Genomic DNA, 18,891 nt, shown 5'->3' with positions numbered 1-18,891 from the left:
GTAGATGCCATGGGAATTAAGAGGATATTTAGGAATATTTAAGACTGTGCTTGTTGGAGTATGGATCCCAGTTGGGGATGGCCTCAGCAATGTGTGGGAATGGGATTAGAAGCCCGGACTGAAAACAGAAAAGCTTCCCCCAATTGTACAGACTGGACTTGTAACCCTGTCAATATAACGCTTTATAGTTCAGAACACTGGAGACCGGGTGCAAAAGAAATGGGATTTAAATATATGGAAAAGGACAAGACCCGTGTGTAATTATCAAAATTGAAATCAAAGAAAGGGCATGAGAGTCTGAAACAAGCAAGCAATTAGTAAATATAAAAGGATGATTAGCTAGCTAGGCAGTAGGATGAATCATTATCTAGGTATTAAGAATAGATTAGTTACTCAATATTATCTGTTAGTCAAGGAAGAAGTAGTCTGAGTCTGTAAGATCAGGAGCCAAGAGGTGAAGAATAGGTGAAAACTAAGTAACAAAAACTTGCCAGACATCCTGTCTCGGGCAGGAAACAAATGGACAAGGACACGAATTAGCTCAGACTGATAAGAACATTGCAAACTTGCAAGATCACTACATTCCAGATAAAGGATACTATGAGGAAGACAGCGTGAGTAGGCGGGTTTAGGAAATGACTATGTATAGGCGTTAATTGAATATTCGTTGTTCTGCTGTATAAATAGGAGATAGTTTGTCACTTCGGGGATGCACTTTAGGTGGGAGGATCCCCCGTGCATCCAGCGCTGTCAATAAAGAATACTTCATCACTAAGAAGAAATTTTGACTTCGTTCTTTAAATCAATCTGGCACCCCATATGGGACAACCTCTCTGCCCGGCTGCAGGACCCGCTGGGAATAGGACTCCCTAGGGTACCCCTGGGATTTCCCGGAGGGACTCCTTGACTCAACGGATCACTGCGGAGGCAGACAAGGACCCCATCCGTGTAAGTGACGATATTCTTTATTTTGGTTTGTTTGTTTGGTAGACCGGTCATTTGGTGCTGCCTATAAGTCAGAAGGTAAGCTTCTGCAAGGTAGTGTTGGTGTATGCTTTTGTGGCTAGCACCTTAAGTATACGTTGGATCTGTTTTGGTGGCATTTAATTGCCGTTGGGAACCTTGGCAAAAGGTTTGCCTTTAAGGTTCATTTGGTACTGTGTTACTTATTTCGGTTTTCTGACCTATTGAATGCGGAATTTGACTCTGATTGTTGTTATTGCAATTTTAGCTGGGAACCTTAGCAAAAGATTTGCCTTTAAGGTGAAACAAGCAAGCAATTAGTAAATATAAAAGGATGATTAGCTAGCTAGGCAATAGGATGAATCATTACCTAGGTATTAAGAATAGGATAGATTAGTTACTCAATATTATCTGTTAGTCAAGGAAGAAGTAGTCTGAGTCTGTAAGATATACTATCAGGAGACAAGAGGAGAAGAATAGGTGAAAACTAAGTAACAAAAACTTGCCAGACATCCCATCTCGGGCAGGAAACAGATGGACAACAAGGACACAAATTAGCTCAGACTGATAAGGACATTGCAAACTTGCAAAATCGCTACATTCTACATAAAGGGTGAAAAGTATACTATGAGGAAGACATACGGCCTTCCTCCCAAAGACCACTGCCCATGTCCTTAAGACCCCTGCCCACAATTCTTGGAAGAATCTGCGCAAGTGCAAAGGACTGATAAGCTAATTAGCGTAAGAAGCGTGAGTAGGCGGGTTTAGGTAATGACTATGTATAGGCGTTAATTGAATATTCGTTGTTCTGCTGTATAAATAGGAGATAGTTTGTCACTTCGGGGATGCACGTTAGGTGGGAGGATCCCCCGTGCATCCAGCGCTGTCAATAAAGAATATTTCGTCACTAAGAAGAAATTTTGACTTCGTTCTTTAAATCAAAGGTTCATTTGGGACCGTGTTACTGATTTCGGTTTTCTGACCTACTGAATGTGGAATTTGACTGTGATTGTTGTTATTGCGATTTTAGCTATATTTTTGGTAATAATAATAGTTTCTTGGTGTTGCTGTAAAAAGATACAGACGTGCTGCATTTTGTAAGTGTAATCTGAAGGGTAATCTAAAAGTGTGAATCGGAAAAATGGGAGGAAAATAAAGTGGTGGAATTCTAAAGAAAAGTCCTTTAGGATGTGTTTTAATTCATTGGAAGGATATTGGAGGGTCCGCTGGAGGAACTGTGAATAAGAAAATATTGATAGGATATTGTAACCAATGGTGGTCACTATATAAGTTGGAGTGTGGGGAAAAATGGCCTTCTAATGGTACTCTGAACCTTGTTACAGTTAATGTTGTTTTTAAGGAGAGAAGGGAAATGGGATGAAATGTTGTATACTGATATGTTGTTTCAGCATCTTGGAGGGAAAAGGTATGGAATTAAGTTGGCCCCTGACTGAGCCTTTGGTGCTGGCATTAGAAAAGTACAGGCTGGAGAAAGATAAAGGAAGTGTTAAAAGGGTTGTTGAAGGTGTTAAAGGTGTGGCATGTAGTATTTGATAAAGCTGTTTGAAGTTGAATGAGCAGGGAAAGAGGATGTAGGGATGTTAATAGTTCTGCCTCAACCCGAGGCTGAGATCTCAAAATCACAGAGGGTGTGAGCCCTCTGGGGCAGAGGGACCATGATGGGTCTGAGAGAGTTGTAATGGAAACAGAAAAGCAGTTAACTCTTAAAACAACCTGAGTTCATGTGTGAGTTCAGATTGCTAACGGGACTGCTCAGGGAACTTTCAACGATTGTATTCCCCTGACTGACCCCTCCCAATCTGAGACCCTAATCACCCCGGAAATTATGAACTGCTATACCGAGATCTGGTTAAATTGGGAATTGAGAATTTGTTCCAACAAGGTCCAAAAGAAACCCCTATGGAATTTTTGGACCAACTTTTGAAATGCAATGAAAAAAAAAATTAAAAATTTGGACGTGGCTTCAGAAAACAGAGGCAATTGGCTAGCCTCTTTCTAGGGCAATTGGCCCCCTGATATCAGAAAGAAATTGTCTTAGGCTGCAGGATAAACTTACAACAGTCAGGAATAATGGGGACCTGGGGCATCTACCCTAGCAGGTCCACTGGTTGAAATACAGCTAGGGAATGAAGAGAGAGGCTTGAATTTTGTTGGTTAAAGGAACTTCTTTCTCTGTGTTACTTAGTCTGTAAATGTAATAGGAGCAACTGGCCAACAGGAAAAGGCGTTTCTTTTGCAATGCTTGAAATATAAACTGGGGAAACAAATAGGGATACATAGGTTTTTATATATACCTGGATCTCCAAAATCTCTATTAGGTTTAGATTTGTTAGAACAATTAGAAGCAGAAATTATCTTTGAAAAAGGGAAAATGGAATTAAGGATAGGAGAAGAACAACTAATAAATGTGTTGAGCTTGGCACTAATACAAACTGACCCTAAAAGTGAAATACCCTCAGAGATCACAGATCAAGTGTATCCAGGAGTTTGGGCCACCGAAGTCCCTGGAAGAACTAAAAATGTGACCCCGATAATTATTAAATTAAAGCGAAGAGAGAAACCTGTTAAGTAATATCCTTTGAGGATAGAAGATAGGAAATGAATTACAGAGATAATTGATAAATTTCTACAGTATGGATTATTAGTTGAATGTGAATCCAAATACAATACACCCATATTGCCAATCAAAAAGGCAGATGGAAAAAGCTATAGGCTAGCTCAGGATTTGAGGGCCATAAATAAAATCACCGAAGATATACATCCAGTAGTGGCAAACCCTTATGCTTTGCTGACTAAATTAAAGAATAGTCAAGTTTGGTTTACCGTACTGGATTTAAAAGACGCCTTCTTCTGCCTAGCCTTAGCCACAGAAAGACAAAACCTATTTGCCTTTGAATGGGAAAGCCACGACTCAGGTAGAAAGACGCAGCTTAAGTGGACAGTATTACCTCAAGGATTCAAGAATAGCCCCACCATTTTTGGAAACCGATTAGCAAAGGAACTTGAGACTTGAAAACCTCCGGACACTGAAGGGACTTTGTTACAATACGTGGATGATCTATTGATAGTCACTGAGACTAAAGAAGGTTGTGTTCAATGGACTGTCAGTCTCCTTAATTTTCTGGGTTTAAATGGATATCGAGTTTCCCAACAGAAAGCCCAGCTGGTTCAGCAATGTGTGACCTATCTGGGATTCGAAACTTCAGGAGGACAACGAGAGCTGGGAACTGAATGCAAGGAAGCCATTTGTCGAACTCCGGAACCACAAACGATAAAAGAACTGCGAACCTTTCTGGGAATGACAGGTTGGTGTCGCCTTTGGATTTATAATTATGGACTGATGGTGAAGCCTCTATATGACTTGATAAAAGGTAACCAGTCAAAATTGGTTTGGACTGGAGAAGTGCGAACAGCTTTTAAGAGACTTAAACTTGAATTGATGCGTGCTCCGGCCTTGGGAGTGCTGGACCTGTCGAAACCTTTTTGGTTATTTTCCCATGAGAGACAAGGGATGGCTTTGGGAGTATTAGCACAAAAGCTGGGTCCCTATAAACGAGTAGTAGTAGCTTACTTCTCTAAACAACTGGATGAAGTAAGTAAAGGATGGCCCGGATGTCTTCGGGCAGTGGCAGCAGTCGTTATCAATATACAGGAGGCTCGGAAGCTTACAATGGGACAGAAAATGACAGTGCTAGTTTCCCATACAGTCTCAACAGTTTTGGAACAAAAGGGAGGTCATTGGCTCTCCTGCAGAGATTTTAAAATACCAAGCAATACTAGTAGAACAAGATGATGTGGAAATTGTGGTCACTAACATTGTGAATCCAGCCTCTTTCCTTAGTGGAACTCAGGATGAACTAGTAACACATGACTGTATAGAAACAATGGAGACCGTGTATTCCAGTCGACCTGATCTTAAGGAAGAACCTTTAGAAGATGCTGACGAATCCTGGTATACTGATGGAAGCAGCTTTGTGAAACAAGGACAACGTAAGGCAGGGTATGCCGTTACAACCACTCAGCAGGTAATCGAGTCTAAACCATTACCTCCTTGGGACGTCCGCCCAGAAAGCAGAGATAATTGCTTTTACGCGAGCACTGGAACTAGCAGCAGGAAGGAAAATAAATAATTGGACCGATTCTAAATATGCATTCGGTGTGGTGCATGCTCATGGAGCGATTTGGAAAGAACGTGGATTGCTGACCGCTCAAGGAAAACAGATAAAACATGCTGAAGAAATTTTAAAATTGTTAGAGGCAGTAAAACAACCAGAAAAGGTAGCTATCATGCATTGTCGGGGACACCAAAAGGGGAACGCCGATTTTGAAATTGGAAATCGATTGGCAGATCAAGAGGCTAAGCAGGTAGCTGGATTAACTGATGTGAAGGCATCATCTTTGATACCAGACGGTAAAGTTCAAACTATATACATAAACCAAAAGCCAAATTATACAAAAGAAGACTTAAAATTAATTGAAGATTTGAAAGGTAAAATAAAACCAGATGGATGGGTATATTTAAAAGATAACCGAGTAGTAATACCCTCTAATTTGATATGGCTCACAGTTCTTACAGAACACAATAAAACACACTGAGGGGCTGACACATTGCATAAGAGCCTGAGTCAGACATTAGTGGGACAAGATTTATATACAACGATAAAACAAGTAACTCAACAATATAGCATTTGTTTACACAACAACCCCAATACTAAGAATAAAATAAAATTTGGAATAATTGGTAAAGGAAATTATCTGGGACAACAGTGGCAAATTGATTTTTCAGAACTCCCTAGAAAAGGGGGGTATCGTTATTTATTGGTTCTGACTGACACGTTTTCAGGATGGCCCGAAGCCTTTCCCTGTCGAACAAACAAAGCAAGAGAAGTGGTTAAAGTCTTGTTAAATGAAATAATAATTCCAGTAGCAATGTCCTCTGATAGAGGTTCACATTTTTATGTGCAAGTGGTACAACAGATAAGTAAGATTCTAAAGATAGATTGGCAACTACATACTCCTTATAGACCGCAGGCAAGTGGACAAGTAGAAAAAATGAACCATTTAATTAAACAACAAATAGCTAAAATCGGACAAGAAGCTAATTTGTCATAGCCTCAATCCCTTCCTTTAGCATTACTTAGAATTAGAGTTAAACCTAGAGTAAAGGAGAATTTGAGTCCCTTTGAAATCTTATATGGGAAGCCGTATCAATTTCTATTTAGTGGAGAGGATCTAACGCAGTTAGGATCAGAATATTTATATGCTTATATAACTGAACTTCAGAAACAATTAAATAAAGTACATAAATTGATTTTAGGGACCAGGGCTAGAGGGCTGGATCAACCAATCCACCCCTTTAAGCTCGGGGATTATGTATATATAAAGACTTTTTCAGGACAACCCCTAGAAGAAAGATGGACCGGACCATATCAGGTGTTGTTGACGACGCATACTGCTATCAAGATTAAAGAACAAGCTGCTTGGATCCACTATTCGAGAGTGAAGAGAGCTCCTGGAATATCATGGACTGCTACCCCAATAGGATCTACCAAATTACAGCTCTTCAATTATAATGGGGTGGCTACCTAATTTATACTTGACTTTATGGGATAAAAATGCACATTTATCTCTGGTACAAGGAGTTTCTCATGCCCTGGGTAAAACAAATTGCTGGATATGTACACACATGCCAGAACATGGAGATAAAGGAATATCTCTAATCGGAATTCCCCTACCTAGGAATAAATCCTGGGAAAATTTATGGAGGAATACCTCTTGGGGTATTGAAGGTGATGAGATTCTGAAATTAGAAATAAATAGTCCTAAGGTACAAGAGTCATATTATACTTGCGTTCAGAGATGTAACCCACCCAAAGGACAAGGGAAAATTGATTGTAACCCCATAACATATGTGGGAAACCAGTCATCTTGTAACATCACTTTATCTATTGGTACCTCAATTTTTGTTAACTCTACGGCTTGGCCAGTACCAGAGGGAAGAGGATGGTACTGGCTGTGTAATGATACAGCTCGGAAGGTTTTACAAAAAAAAAAACACTGGATGGGAACTTGTACTTTGGGAGCAGTAGTCCCTAATATGATGATACATGATTCTTTGTCATGGGGGTATTTGAGAAATCATATTTGGAGAATTGGACGGGAAATCAAAAATCCCTTAGTAGAAAGACCTACTGCTTTCCATAGTTTTGCTTGTTGGTTTATCCCATGGTTAGGGGTGAGTGAGTTGGAAAAAAAAAAAACAAAAAAACAATAGTCAACATATCTGCAGTAGTAGAAAAATTAGAAAATAGGACAGTTGATGTTATGAAAGCTCAACAGCAAGAAATATCTAGCTTATCACAAGTGGTGTTACAAAACAGAATGGCCTTAGACTTGTTGCTGGCTGCTCGAGGAGGAGTATGTACAATTGTTAATACTAGTTGTGTGTATGTGGATCAAAGTGGGAGAATTTCCACTGACCTAGAGGAAATATGGAAACAGACTAAAATATTACATTAAGTTACCAAAGACGATCTCTCATGGAGTTTTGAAGAAATGTGGAACAAAATAACTTCTTGGCTACCTAATATACAGTGGCTGAAACAGGTTTTTATTATTACGATTGCTTTTGTGATATTGGGAATATTTGTATGTGTATTGTTCAAATGTTTGTTTTGTTGTATTACGAAAGATGGGTACATTTAATGCAAAGGAATTTGCATGCATCAAGAAAAGGGGGGAATGAAACAAGCAAGCAATTAGTAAATATAAAAGGATGATTAGCTAGCTAGGCAGTAGGATGAATCATTATCTAGGTATTAAGAATAGAATAGATTAGTTACTCAATATTATCTGTTAGTCAAGGAAGAAGTAGTCTGAGTCTGTAAGATATACTATCAGGAGCCAAGAGGTGAAGAATAGGTGAAAACTAAGTAACAAAAACTTGCCAGACATCCCCTCTCGGGCAGGAAACAGATGGACAAAAAGGACACAAATTAGCTCAGACTGATAAGGACATTGCAAACTTGCAAGATCACTACATTCCAGATAAAGGATAAAGTGGGGTCCTATAGGACCCCACTATATATGCTTAATAGAATAATTAGGTTGCAAGCTGTAGTAGAAATAGTTGTGAATAAAACTGGATGCACTCGGATTAATTGCAAAACAAAATACCAAGATGAGATCTGCTTTGTATCAAAATTGCTTAGCTTTAGATTATTTGCTAGCACAAGAAGGAGTCGTCTGTGGAAAATTTAACCTTAGTAATTGCTGTGTAGAGATTGATGATGAAGGAAAAGCTGTGAATGAACTTGTAAAAAGAAGTGAAGAAAATTGCACATCCCAGTTCAGACTTGGAATGAAATCAATTTAAGAGAATTATGGGGAGATTTTATGGGTGGTGGTTGGCTTATGAGAATCGGGATAGTTGTATTGGGAATATGTGGAGGGTTGTTAATAATTCCATGTTTAATACCCTGTTTTACCAGATTAATACACTCGGTTATACAAGGAATGCAAATATCTGTGGTAGCTGTTGACCCAGAACCAGGGGAAGAGAAAACCCATTCCCTGATGATAATAAAAACAAAAGAAGATCCAAAATTGGTACCAATTTGGCAAGTATTGACTCGATTGGGGGGAAAAAAAATACGAGTCAATACCATGAAAAAAGGAAATGGGGGATTGTGAAATGCGTTAATTTGATTTGTGTCAGTATGGAACAATGCTAGGGCTGCATGATGAAATATAAACTCCTATTTAAGAAAAACAGAGTGATTAGTGTACATACATAGTTCTTGTATCATGCAAAGGAACGATCCAGCAATTTGTGTAAATAGAGGGGTTGAAGGGTGAACATTGAGACTCGAGTCTGGGAGATAAGAGAACAAGGATTTTTTTCAGGAAACTGCTGACTTTTGCATGGGACGCTGCCTAAGCCTCTGATATCTGGCAGAGATTCTCCAAATAAGGAGAAAGGGGGAGTTGAAGGACGACCGAAGGACAAAGCCTGGGAGGAAGACTACGAGCCTTCAGCACAAGAGACCCCCAAAAAGACCACCAGAGACTGATACGCATGTGTCCAGAGAGGGTTTGGATTCCGGGAACTAATTATAATAAGCCTGCCTTTTCTAGGAATAGTGATGAATATGTATTAGTCACTAATATGTATTAGTGACTGTAAACCCCTGAGGTAAAACTGTCCATGTGTGTTGCTGCTTCTGCCCTGTTCCAGGGTTTTTCCACTCGAAGACAAATGTGTCTGCTTGCAGGGTCCAATGGACAGGCCCAAAAGGCATCTTTTAAATCTATCACACTAAACGAATTATGTTCATGTAGGTTATTGCTCATCAGAGTGTATGGATTTGAAACCACAGGGTGCCACTTCCACACTCTCTCATTAACCTTTCTTAGATCCTTTACAGTCAGTAAGAACCATCAGCCTTCCTTACTGGCAGGATAAGAGTATTAAAGGAAGACATGCATGGCTCCAGTAATCCATCTTTAATCATCCCTTTTATCACTGATTTAAGACCAATTTCTCCCTCAGGTGAGATGGGGTATTGCTTCTGCCTTATTGGCTCATATCCTTCCTGCATATCTGTCTTCAGGGGACTGATATTAATCCGTCCTCAATTTCCTTCCTTTTTTCAATCTCTTTTTCATCATCTTCTGTCAATACCTTCATTGACACTGTTATTCCAGTCTGACAATTTCGTATTTGAATACCCAATTTCATCATCAAATCCCTCCCCAACAAGTTAGTCCCTGCCTTGGGTACACACAACAATTGTCTAGTGATCATTTTATCCCCTAGTCTCAGATTGGTGTCCCCAAAAAAGTGGCACTTTTACCCCATTCTGAAGGGAATGAACGACATGACTCCAGGCTGGTGCATAGCTGAAGCACTTTATTGTCTCACCCATCTACTTATATAGGCTTAGCGTATCTACATGCTTTTATCACACAACTTGGCAAAGTTTGCACGGTAGCCGTTATTATTGTTCACAAGGCGATCGCACAGCAGCCCTATCTCCTTTACGTGTACTGATGAGCAACAGGCCGGACTGCACCTGTTGTTTTTGATCTTCTTGTCTCCCAGTTATACCTCCTTTATCTTCAGGCTACGTGACTTTCGCCTCATTCTGCATTTTCCTTTTCTCACTTCGTCTCTGTGTCTAACATACTCCACATACTTTCTGACCAATTTCCCACAATTCCCCCTCTTTTTATTTCTAACAGCCAAGCTGATTGCATTGAGCGCGAAAGCATTCTTTGTAAGCATTGAAACAAGCACGGTACAATAAGCAACAGGGTGAAAGTCACATGCAGAAGTACGAATGTAAAATAGCATGCCTACTAGAATCTACATCAGTCAACAAGCCACTAAGCACTACGGATGTTGCTTCGCTGCGATGCTGCTTCTCACTCGCACAACACAATCATGCAAAGAGGCCTCTTGCACTTTTCATTCATACCACAAGAAAATATCACTTAAAATAATTTGTCCGCAGCTTCAGGAGGTCCTTGTCTACTCCCGTGGTGAGCGGCTGAGAGCGGAGACCCCTCCGAGGAAAATGCTCGGGGTGCACCTAGGGGTGTCCGCTCCACAGTCGATCCCACAGCCGAGCAGAGCTGCTCCTGGCACAAGGAATGATGCTATTATAGTTCTGTATAATTACACCAAAGAGATGCATTGCGATAAGGAGCAAGTGTGGCATTGACGACTTGTTTCATGGTTTGGTTTTTGCCCATGTAATTGAACTTTACACATGATGTGGCTGTTACACTTCCTAGGATATCTAATTCCTGTGGCTCTAGGGGCGCTCGCGGCGAGTAGACAGTCCAATCTTTGTTGTCTTCCAGAATCCCCACCAGACATGTCGTAAACGGGTCGTTAGCACTAGCCAGGGACAGGCACATCGCTTCTTGTCCTGTCATCTTGGCGAGGGTGACCCAGATGTTGCAGCATGGTTCGATGGCGACCCAGGGCTGGCAATAACCGATGACAGCAACGATTGTGAGGAGGAAGCCAACCACGGCCTTACCCCCTTGCTGGTACCCATCTTGGTCCATGACCTGTGGAGACACAAGCATACCCTCGACCCCAAGTTATTAGAGGCTGGGGTCCCTCCCAGAGACCTGTATTTATTTTATTTTATTTATTTATTTATTTTTCACGAAATTAGCGATAAGGAAGAAGCAGACTGCCCCGTCTTATTTGCCTAGCTAACCTACGTATCTCCCCTAACCTCAATGTGATGGAGGGCCATCATTGTTGGGATTACTGTCTCCAGAATCAGAACTCTGATCGTCTTGATTGCCAGACTGATCTCAGTGACCCAGCACGGGCTTCACCGCTCGACTAGGCACCCACAGCAGTCTGCGATCTGTGGAGACACACATATACCCTTGACCATTAAAAATGACCGAACCAGGCCCCTCCCAGACCCCGGTGGCCGGATCCCTGTACATCACTTTAAGTTGTGGTAGGGTCGTTGCTCTATTGAACTTGAGATTCTGGTGGTGTATCATCACGGGTGGTTCTTCTCGATCACCCATCAGACACAGATAATTCAAGGTAAACAGTGCTCGGTACAGTCTTTGCTATGCCTCAGTTTCCACTCCCCTTTGCTTATTCAGATAGTCCTTTAGGACTTGATGAGTACGCTCTACGAGTCCCTGCCCTGTCAGTGAGTGTGGAATCCCTGTCACGTGTTTGACACCCCATTTTAACATAAATGTCCTGACTTTCTGACTAATGTATGCAGGCCCGTTATCTGTCTTAATCTGCTCAAGGACCCCTAACACTGCAAAACAAGCGAGTAGATGTTTACACACGATGCACTTTTTCACCCGGCAACGCGGTTGCCCATATCATTTTTGAAAAGGTGTCAACTGCTACATGCACATGTTTTAGTCTACTGAATTCGGGAATGTGTGACATCCATTTGCCACAACTCTAGTGCCTTTAATCCTTTAGGGTTAACTCCTTGTCCTATTCCCAGCCTGTGGTTTCCACATTTTGGACAGGCCTGAACTATAGATCAAGCTTCGCTTTCTGTCAGCTCAAATGGCCTCCTTAGGCCTTTGGCATTCTGGTGGAAGGTATCATGACTTCGTCTAGCCTGTTGAAATTTGTCCATTGGGGGTGCATGGTACACTGAACTGACCAGGCTGTCGGCCAACTGATTACCCTGCCCCAAACCGATATTCCACTGGTGACTTCGCACATGTATAACACAACAGGCCTTAGTTCGCTGCAAGAGTGTGGACCTTAATTGGATGAATAGCCCCCCTAATCGAGGGTTAGCTGTCTCCCTAAGCAGGGCGTCTTCTAGGCATGGCACTATTCCAGCGACATATAATGAATCTGTCACAACATTCAACAGACTATTCAGCCAATTATTCAAGGCCCAAACCACCGCAGTCAGTTCTAAGGTTTGAAGAGAGTCTTGGGCCTGTCCTTCTATAACATGATTACACCACTGACCCTTTTCTCGCCAGACACAGACCGCCCGCCACAAGCGCTGTCCTGCATCGGTATACACCGTAAGGCCATCGACCAAAGGGTTCTTTTGAACCTTAGTTTTCTCCATCCATTGATTACGTTTCAGAACCTGCCATATCCTTCCCTTTGGCTGCTGCGAGTGCACTTTCCCCCCGTAACTCCACAAGGCTTCCTGTATGGGGGTTGCATTTCGCAGCCACCACTCTAGATCAACTGTGTTAACAGGTATACTAATATCATCGGGCTCTTGTCCACTCATTTCTACAATTCTTGCTCTGCTTTTCCTTATCAACTCTCCCACTGCTTCTGGCCGTGTTTGAATACTAGTTTTTGGTTGTACACTTAGAAATACCCACTCTAAAATTCTAAATACATCCCCATCCCCATCACTTTTATCAATGTCACAGATAGAGGAGGAGAAGGAAGATGGTCCCCCCTTTTTGTTTTGCCATTGGCAGATGACTGCATAAGGTGAGTGAGTCCTCAGCATTGCACAATAATAGAGAAACAGGCAGCTCCAAGAGGAGTCGACTCATCCACGCCTCTTGTAGCTTCTGTATAATTTGGTGCAATGCAGCCTGTTGTGCTGCGGACAAGATAATCGCCTCAGCTGGATGGTGTCCTCGCAGAAGTGCAGTCAGAGGTGCAATGTCCATATTGGAGATACCAACACAATTGCGCACCCATTGGATGTCTCCTAACAACGTTTACATGTCAGTTAATGTGCGTAATTTGGTCGCTAGCTCTGTCTTCTGTGGGCAAATCTTTGCATCTGCTATGGACCACCCAAGATATTTCCACGGGGCTGTGTGTTGCACCTTCTCGGGGGCAATTACAAGGTCTTTATTAGATAGAGTGTCAACTACCTGTTTCAATGAGTCCTCCGTAAATGGCTCTTGCTGACAGCAGAGAATATCATCCATATAATGGTAAATTATTGTACTAGGCCATTGTTTCCTGAGAGGCTGCAGCGCCCAATCCACGTATAATTGACACAAAGTAGGTGAGTTTTTCATGCCTTGCGGCAAGACTACCCATTCATAGCGATTGGCAGGCGCCGCTTTATTAATCGCTGATACGGAGAAGGCAAATCTCTGCGTATCTTAAGGATGCAAAGGAATAGTAAAGAAACAGTCCTTTAAGTCCTCAATAAGTATGTGCCATCCATCGGGCAACATAGCCGGAGAAGGCATTCCGGGCTGCAGGGCTCCCATAGATTGCATATGTTCATTTACCTTTCGCAAATCATGTAAGAGGCGCCTTTTCCCACTCTTTTTCGGGATTACAAAGAGTATTCCATGGACTAACAGAGGGTTTAATGTGTCCAGCCGCAAGCTGTTCGGCCACCAATTGTTTTGCTATCTGCAGTCGCTCATCTGTCATGGGTCACTGGTCAACCCACACAGGCTCATCGGTGATCCATATTAACGGTGGGTTGGGCAACTGCTCCCCAGTGCCCATTACTAAAAAGGGTTTGTAGTCAGAACGGCTCCAATCTGACTAAGGACATCTCGGCCAATCAAGGCTTCCAATGTCCCAGGCAGCGGCATCACGTATACCTTAAGATTCACTAGTTGTCCCTCTGGGAATCGTAGTTGGACCGGATATCGGCTCATATAAGGAGTGGAATGTCCTCCGACCCCTGCTATCAATGAGGTTGGCAATTCCACAGGCCAACACGCTGGCCACACAGACTTACTTACAATGGTGATGTTGGCCCCGGTATCTAGCATAGCGACGATCCATCTTGACTCTTCCCTTGGGAAATGGTGAGACCCAGCGTGTGTCGCGTATCCAAGCTAGTAGTAAAACACACTGCAGGTCCAGTGGATCCAAAACCCTTGTCTCCACGATCTATTGCGGAGCCACGAGGTTCACCTATGGGATTATCCAGGGCAACTATTTGGGCTATTCGGCTGTCCTTTGGAATGAACAAAGGTGGAGAAACAGTGTGGACCATAATGTATATGTGCCCAGTGTAGTCGGCGTCAATAACACCAGGGAGTATGATTACTCCCTTGACTCCAGACCTCGGTTGCGTGTGTATTCCTTTGACATTTTTCACACCACACGGCGGTACAGCAATTGTGCCTACAATGTCCGGACTCCCCACATTTAAAGCACCTTCCTCGGAAAAGTCCCCCTGGGGGGGGGGGCATTGGCTGCCATTGGACAGCAGCCGCCAAGGGTTGTACTATTTCCCGAACTGCCCTTTGGACTGCAAAGGCTACCGCATGGTTGTGCTTTTGGGCCTCTGCTCTTTCAACTCTTGTTAACATTTCTTCTGCCCCGGCCCCTTTCGGCAGACTGGCTAAGATCTGCTTTGTGGCTTTGTTGGCGTTGTCAAAAGCCAGTATTTTAAACATTTATTGTTTGTTTTCATCACTTAAGTCAGGGTGATTCATCATGGCTTCCCATAGTCTATCAACAAAGTTTGAGTATTTCTCGGTGGCTCCTTGTGTCACCGTCCCAAATGAGGGAATTGAGGAACCAGGCAAACTAAGGAAAGCATCTAGAGCAAGTTGCGCAGAACGTTGTAACAGGACGGCAGGGAAGGTCAATTGTACCTCCAAGCTGACCAAACATCCCTCTCCCAGAAGCATGTCTGCAGTTACCCCATATAAAGGGTCACCCAACTGCTGCCTCCCAACATCTTGGGCGGCTCATTGCGCCCACGAGAATCCCCATAACAGAAATTGTGTCGGTGTGAGCAATAGTCTCATTAGGTTCCGACAGTCGTGGGGACACATCAAATCGGCAGAAAATATCCAACTGACAATCTGTCGAGTAGCTTCAGATTTTACTCCATAATTAGAAATAGTGGTTCGCGCTTGTTGCAAAATCTTCCAGTCATGTGGCTTCCACTTTGCCGCACCGTTCTCGTGTACCACAGGACAAGCTATGCTAGAGACTGCACTCCATGGTCCTTCCAGGATAGCGTCCCTTATGACTCCGCTCCATCGCATGGGTCTAACTGATGCCGGTGGGCCAGTGGGGGGAAATGGAGGAGTGGTCTCCTTCTCGCTCAACGGGGAAGGACCAGCTACTGACGCCTTCTCCTTTAGCCGCAGGTCCAGATCCCCAAGGCGGTGCAAGACTGCTTGCAGCAGCTTTCCCGTATTTTCCGGGAGAAGTTCTGTATGGTCGTTGCTAGGTGGAGTTGCCGGAGCAGAGGAGTCAGTCGAGCGCGGCAAGGGCGGGCACAGAGGCGGAGCCGAGGGCGGGGGTGGGCACGCCTCTCGTCCCTCACCTGTGGGCGGCGCGGGACATCCCCCCTGGGTGTCCCGGGGCGTTACTTCGGCAAGTGGCTCAGATCTCTGCTTTAGCCTGGCCCCACCAACTTCCGCCTTTTCCGTGCTCGATGGTAGGTCCGACGGGACTTCCGCATAGTGTGGGGGCGGCCCGTTCCCCGGCCTGTCACCGATAGTACGCGATAGGAGTTCAGAGACCGTCGAGCATGGAACCCCGGTCATTCCTTTAACCGCAGGGAACCCAAAAATACGCGCAAGAGTCCCGGGTTTTCTTTCAGAGTCTGCGGATTTTGTGGGGGCTGGCCCCAGGGCTAGCATTTGGGCAGCGGCACAGGCTACCTCCCTTTCCACCTTTGTAGCTTTTAATGTCTCTAGCACTGTACGCCACAACTCCCGAACAGTCTTTACCTCCTTTTCATCTTTTGAATCCTGTTATAGTCCTTTTCCACATGGTATTCCCAAACTCTTGCCATTCCGTAACAGAGAACAGCAAGGCAGTCTCTCTAAAATGTCCCCATCGTTGTCCCAACTTGATCAATTTGATCAGCTTCTTTCCCGTTGTCTCGATACCTCTCTTAGAGAGTATTCCAGCGAGCAACAATGTAGCAGCCTCCAATTCCATGGCTGTGCTTCCCCTGAGAAGTTGGGAGCAACCCTGACCCGTGTCTGCCAAGCAGCACCCTCTCAGCCGTTTATTTTCCCAATCCCCTCCTCTAGCTGCTTACCGCAGTCTCGGAGACTCAGTCGAGCTGGACTATCTGGCGAGAAACCATCCTCTGCTACCAGATGTCAGAAAGGGAAACGGACCCGAGTAACGATGCAACCTCGATGCGAGTATAATCGTCCTCCTTTATTACAGGTTCTCACAGAGTATATATAACTAACTACAACACGCACCGATAACTTATAATTGGTCTAGCTTCTTTCCTCATTATCTCTAATACAAGGACGTGGGAAACAGCGCAAAACCACCTGCAAATTCCTTTCCCACAGTTTCCTAAAAACCTCCTTGGTCCTCTTATCTCCCAGACTCGAATCTCAATGTTCGTCCTTCAACCCCTCTATTTACACAAATTGCTGGACCCTTCCTTTGCATGATACAAGAACTATGTACACTGATCACTCTGTTTTTCTTAAGTGGAAGGTTGTGTGCGAAGTGTGAAGTGCGAAGTCAGGAAGGGGATCAGTAAAACCGCTGTCTTGGACTTCCGGAGGGCTGACTTTGAGCTGTTCAAGACACTGGTTGGCAGAGTCCCTTGGGAGGCAGTACTGAAAGACAGAGAAGCCCAGGAGGGCTGGGCGCTCTTCAAGAAAGAAATCTTAATGGCTCAGGAGCGGTCTGTCCCCACATGCCCAAAGACGAGCCAGCGTGGAAGAAGACCGGCCTGGCTGAGCAGAGAACTGTGGCTCGAGCTTAGGAGAAAAGAGATGGTTTATAATCTTTGGAAAAGAGGGCGGGCCACTCAGGGGGACTACAAGGATGCTGCGAGGCGGTGCAGGGACAAAATCAGAAAGGCCAAAGCTCATCTGGAGCTCAATCTGGCCACTGCTGTTAAGGACAACAAAAAATGTTTTTATAAATACATCAGCACAAAAAGGAGGACTAAGGAGAATCTCCACCCTTTACTGGATGTGGGGGGAAACTTAGTAATCAGAGATGAGGAAAAAGCTGAGGTGCTTAACGCCTTCTTTGCCTCAGTCTTTAACAGCAAAACCAGTTGTTCTCTGGACGCCCAGTACCCTGAGCTCGTGGAAGGGGATGGGGAGCAGAATGTGGCCCCCACAATCCATGAGGAAATGGTTGGCGACCTGCTACAGCACTTGGATGTACGCAAGTCGATGGGGCCGGATGGGATCCACCCGAGGGTACTGAGAGAACTGGCTGAAGAGCTGGCCAAGCCGCTTTCCATCATTTATCAGCAGTCCTGGCTATCGGGGGAGGTCCCACTTGACTGGCGGCTAGCAAACGTGACGCCCATCTACAAGAAGGGCCGGAGGGTAGACCCGGGGAACTATAGGCCTGTTAGTTTAACATCAGTGCCAGGGAAGCTCATGGAGCAGATTATCTTGGGCGTCATCATGCAGCAGTTGCAGGGCAAGCAGGTGATCAGGCCTAGTCAGCATGGGTTTATAAAGGGCAGGTCCTGCTTGACAAACCTGATCTCCTTCTATGACAAGGTGACACACTTAGTGGATGAGGGAAAGGCTGTGGACGTGGTCTACCTTGACTTCAGTAAGGCATTTGACACCATCCCCCACAGCATTCTCCTCAGGAAACTGGCTGCTCATGGCTTGCACTGGCGTACACTTCGTTGGGTTAAGAGCTGGCTCGATGGCCGGGCCCAGAGAGTTGTGGTGAATGGAGTCAAATCCAGTTGGAGGCCGGTCACTCGTGGAGTCCCCCAGGGCTCGGTACTGGGGCCAGTCCTCTTTAACATCTTCATCGATGATCTGGACGAGGGGATCGAGTGCACCCTCAGCAAGTTTGCAGACGACACCAAGTTAGGTGCGAGTGTCGATCTGCTCGAGGGTAGGAAGGCTCTGCAGGAGGATCTGGATAGGCTGGACTGATGGGCTGAGGCCAACGGTATGAAGTTCAACAAGGCCAAGTGCCGAGTCCTGCACCTGGGGCACAACAACCCCAAACAGCACTACAGGCTGGGAGATGTGTGGTTAGAGAGCTGCCTGGCAGAGAAGGACCTGGGAGTATTGGTTGACAGTCGGCTGAATATGAGCCAGCAGTGTGCTCATGCGGCCAAGAAGGCCAACAGCATCCTGGCTTGCATAAGAAACAGCGTGGCCAGCAGGTCCAGGGAAGTGATTGTCCCCCTGTACTCAGCTCTGGTGAGGCCGCACCTCGAGTACTGCGTTCAGTTTTGGGCCACTCACTACAAGAAGGACATGGAGGTGCTCGAGCGTGTCCAGAGGAGAGCTACGAAGCTGGTGAAGGGTCTGGAGAACAAGTCTTACGAGGAGCAGCTGAGGGAGCTGGGACTGTTTAGCCTGGAGAAGAGGAGGCTCAGGGGTGACCTTATTGCACTCTACAGGTACCTGAAGGGAGGCTGTAGCGAGGTGGGGGTTGGTCTATTCTCCCACGTGCCTGGTGACAGGACGAGGGGGAATGGGCTAAAATTGCACCAGGGG

At 44.6% G+C, this 18,891-nt stretch overlaps 1 long non-coding RNA gene across 1 annotated transcript; it reads left to right on the top strand.

The window, feature by feature from the left end:
• The first annotated feature begins 5,592 nt into the window (after window positions 1-5,592).
• LOC118159166 lies at window positions 5,593-12,504 on the top strand. The gene is made up of 3 exons (XR_004747032.1): window positions 5,593-6,422; window positions 7,859-7,863; window positions 12,493-12,504. It is a non-coding gene; the product is annotated as an uncharacterized LOC118159166 (long non-coding RNA).
• Window positions 12,505-18,891: the final 6,387 nt, after the last annotated feature.

This window comes from Oxyura jamaicensis, unplaced genomic scaffold (assembly GCF_011077185.1).
Source record: "Oxyura jamaicensis isolate SHBP4307 breed ruddy duck unplaced genomic scaffold, BPBGC_Ojam_1.0 oxyUn_random_OJ68253, whole genome shotgun sequence".
Taxonomy (NCBI): Eukaryota; Metazoa; Chordata; class Aves; order Anseriformes; family Anatidae; genus Oxyura; species Oxyura jamaicensis.
Note: the sequence above shows the minus strand (reverse complement) of the source record. Positions and strands in the feature narration are given on the sequence as shown.